This window comes from Myxine glutinosa, chromosome 1 (assembly GCF_964187855.1).
Source record: "Myxine glutinosa chromosome 1, kmMyxGlut1.1, whole genome shotgun sequence".
In the NCBI taxonomy this organism is placed as follows: domain Eukaryota; kingdom Metazoa; phylum Chordata; class Myxini; order Myxiniformes; family Myxinidae; genus Myxine; species Myxine glutinosa.
In genome coordinates this window covers 332737441-332741757 of record NC_136261.1, presented here as the reverse complement: position 1 = coordinate 332741757, position 4317 = coordinate 332737441, and positions in this window count along the sequence as shown.

The following is a 4317-nucleotide window of genomic DNA, read 5'->3' as shown; positions in this document are numbered from 1 at the left end:
GAATATCCATTGGGTGTGGTGAGGTTGAGCGTGTAGTAGTCCAGTGGTTGTTGCCAGGTCTCAGTGAGACAGAGAAAGTCCAGTTTATTTTCCAGGATGTAGTCGTTCAGGATGAGGCATTTGTTGTTGAGGGACCGGGTATTGAACAGGGTGAGCTTGATGTTGTTTTGTACGGCGGGTATGAATCCAGGTGATTTGGCCAGGGTTCGCAGACAGGAGGTGCGATTTTGTGCGTTGTTGTGACCAGGTGTGTTGGGACGATGAGTGGGAGTGCGCTGAGCTGACCAAAGGATGGGGATGGAGTGACCTGATTGTAAATAAACAAACTTACGACCGGAGCCACGGTGAATGTACCTGGGTCGACGCAGGAGTCCATTCGATTTGATTGCAGAGATGCATGATGGGGTGGAGCGGGTTTTAAGCAGGAGAAGCCTTATATATAGTTTTCTGTGCTAAATAGGTACAGTAACGTTGAAGGTATCTCATGTTTAAACAGGAAGCTAGAAAAAAATTGAGTTTTAAGTGAGGCATGACAAGTAAAACTACAATTACTTTTCTCAGATTTCAGACTTGAATTTATTTAGAAAGACTTGGTCAAACAATATACATGGATGGTATTGAATCAAGATATGTTGAATATTTCAATAGATGTGTTCAACAGGGTTTAAGTATTCATTCATCAAATCCCCACCTCCTCACACACACACACATAGTCATTATTCATTGAATTGGACTCAAGTGACATTACAGCTTAGTCATTTTCTCTTGAATTATCCATACATTCTCACACTGTCAATAATTTGAAAGACTAGTACATAGACAGGAAAAACAGTTGCTTAGTTGTGGAGTGGACAAATGCTAGATGCTGTTTTACTATGTTCCTAGCTGATTGTTCTAGTAAACAGCTTTCCAACATTTCGATCTTGAACTGTACGACTGTTCTCAGTATTTGTGACTTTTAGAGCTTGGACGTCGTCCAAACTGATGTTTATGGGTCAAGTCATGTCATAGGTCACGACGAGGTCATTTTTCGGACATCGTCAAAACCCGTAATATATGTGTTGAGGTTTGTTACATACTGTCTACACACCATGTTTCAGCCTTCTAGTTACATTAGGAAGTACCAGATTGACAAAAATGGATTTTTCAATATGGCCGCCCTGCCGCGCCCATTTTTGGGCATGCAATGCCCAAATGCAATCCCAAACTAGTTTATGTCTTAAAGATGCTGCATAACAAGTTTCATCAAATTTTATCAATATTTGTGACTTTTAGAGCGTAGATATCGAATTGTTCACAGATGACAGACAGACAGACAGACGACAGATGTACGACAGACGACGGACACTGGGTGTCGAAAAAAACTCAGCTGGACATAGTCCAGTTGAGTTTTTAAAAAACACCCATCCGGGTTGGACCGGTTCAAGTCATACGAAAGACTTTTAAAATGGTACGTGCTGCTTCCTTGCTTGAAAAGGATAGAACACGGACAATCTGCATCAGTTGGCATCCATGGGAAGGAGGAAATTCCTCTTGAGCACCATTGTTATGACGTTGCTGGTACCCGGAGTTTCCTGGGAAGTGATGGTAGTGACCGCACTTCCCCAAGCTCATTGGCTGTGTTAAGGGTTCGTCTCGTCAGTACATCCGTGTGTGTGTGTGTGTGTGTGTGTGTGTGTGCGTGTGTCAGCTCTATTACGAGCCTTAGCCCAAGTATTAAAAAAAAAATGTAAGTGACCGTTTTGTAATAATATCTTCAATAACATCAACAGTCTTTTCTTGAAGAGGTTTATACAGCCATTTTTACCACGAGTTGTCTTGTTATGCCCTTACTCTCATGAAAATAACAAACTTTAGAGGCCATTTTTCCCCGCAGAGCAGGGGTTGGACTTTTTTGGGCACCATGGTCCCCTTTTTGAAGCAACGTTTTATGGCCGGATGCCCGTCCTGCCACCAACCCCGGATGCCCTTCTTGCGACACACAGTGAAATGGTACTCAATTTGCCGACCGCGGAAGGATGACAGGCTGAGTCAACCCCCCTGGCGTTAATTCAGCGATGACCAGGATTCAGAACCCAGGATCCTAGGATCCAAACCCGGCACCCTATCCGCTAAACCAACACCAGGCTTCCATTGCTCTTATGAACAAATCAAAATAAATTACACTCCATACACACTACGCCGAGGCTAAAACTGTAGTACTGTGAAATGGGGTGAATAATAGGGACAGCAAGGTGAATAGGGACACAAACTGAAAAAAAGTTCGGAAACTTTTTTCGCTGAAAATTGATAACCATACTGATTTGTTGATATTTGGGTTGAAAGTGTTGTCTTGTTTTTTTTAAAAGCAACTTATAGTCCCTATTAACCCCATATATATGGGTTAAATAGGAGTAAATAGGATTTTTATGGCTGTGTCTATTCACCCCGTTTTACGGGTGAATAGGGACAGTCACTAATACAAAAAAATAATAATCAAGAAACAATCCTGAGTTTTCAACTTATTGCTAAATTGATAGCTCAGATGGATGCACATAATATGCATCCATAATATAAACCACGGTGCCAATGAAAAAAAAAATGGGATAAAAAGTTTCTCCAAACTGTCCCTATTTCTTGATTATTTTTTTTTTGTATTAGTGACTGTCCCTATTCACCCGTAAAACGGGGTGAATAGGGACAGCCATAAAAATCCTATTTATTCCTATTTAACCCATATATGGGGTGAATAGGGGGACTATACGTTGCTTTTTTTAAAAACAAGAGAACACTTTCAACCCAAATATCAACAAATCAGTATGGTTATCAATTTTCAGCGAAAAAAGTTTCCGAACCTTTTTCAGTTTGTGTCCCTATTCAACCCATTTCACGGTACGTCGTGTCAAATTAATGCGGAAACCATCCAGGGACAGCTGCTTCTCAAACACAGATTTTTAACCAGAAGATTAAGTATAAACGTAGTCATAGAAAGCCATCAGATACAAATTAAAATGCAGGTTCACATCAATAAAAGTGCACCAAATCAAGCAACTGAGCATTAATAACACGAGAAAGCGGAACCAACGCTTGCATCGATCGACTTCAATGGCAAGTGGTAAGTGAGCCTCACCTGCGATGCAAGACACACCTCGGCCATTTTTATGGTCTATTTTTATTAATTCCGCAATATAACTGCAAAGCACCGTTATGTTTGGTGCAAGGAAAGCAAATTAATACAAGGTAAATGTCAAATGGGCTTGACAAGAATTTTTACTGACCTGCACATTCAATCGTGGCTGGAAAGTCAATGCATCTGATTTATGTACAATCTCCTCCAACAGGCCTTAGATAAATGTGAAAAAGAAACCCATAAAAATGCTGCCTTCTCACTTAATGTGCAGTGTTCCACGGAGGTTTAATTATATCAGTATAATCAGGGGCTATGATACTCTAGATCGTGTCATCCTCTGCCAAACACCATGATGTGCATGTCGTATTTTGTTAAATATACACCGAGCAAGACAACTGCTGAGGACGTCATGGAAAAAAATATTCCTTGATTAAATCTGACATCTGTATGATGCTGAAACTGCCGAGGAATGAATCGAAGCAGGGAGTCATTTGCTTCTGCAATACACCGAAGGCAGCTTTCTGCCCCTGAAAAGATTATTCTGTAAGGATATAAAATGAAGATTTTCAGCACCTGTTATTAAAAGCTCTTGAAATGTGACATTCAAATCCAGCCTTCTCTTGCTACACTTAGGACCCCACTCATCTGCTGAGCAACGTTGTTATTCATATCATTGGACTACATTGACCTTTCCATGAATCATAATCGAATGTTCATCACATTACAGGTTCTGTGAGCAAACACATTTCCTCTTTCGGACATGCTCCTCTTAGTGCGGTGAGTAAGGAGGCACCGTTGTTGTGACGCCGCTGGTACCCAGAGTGCCCCAGGAACTCATGGTACTTCCACCAAGCTCATTGGGTGTTTGTCTCATCGAATAGTCCTGTGTTGTGTCCCGGTATTCATCTGGATGTCCATGTGTGTGAGATTTCTATGTGTATGGGTGTGGCAGCTCCACTATTTTTTTATTTTTTTTTGTATGCAAGATCGAGGCTCGTGTAAGAGCTAACATTAATCACAAAAAACATAAACGGACACATAAAACATCTAATAAAGGGAGCGGGACACAAGATGGGGAGGGAGACGGAAGCACACAAGCACAACAGTAGAGAACAGGGACATCGGGAGATCTGTCGGGGCATGGGAATGGGGGGGGGGGGGGGGGGCTTCAATCCTGTAAATAAATAAATATTTTTATTCATCTATAT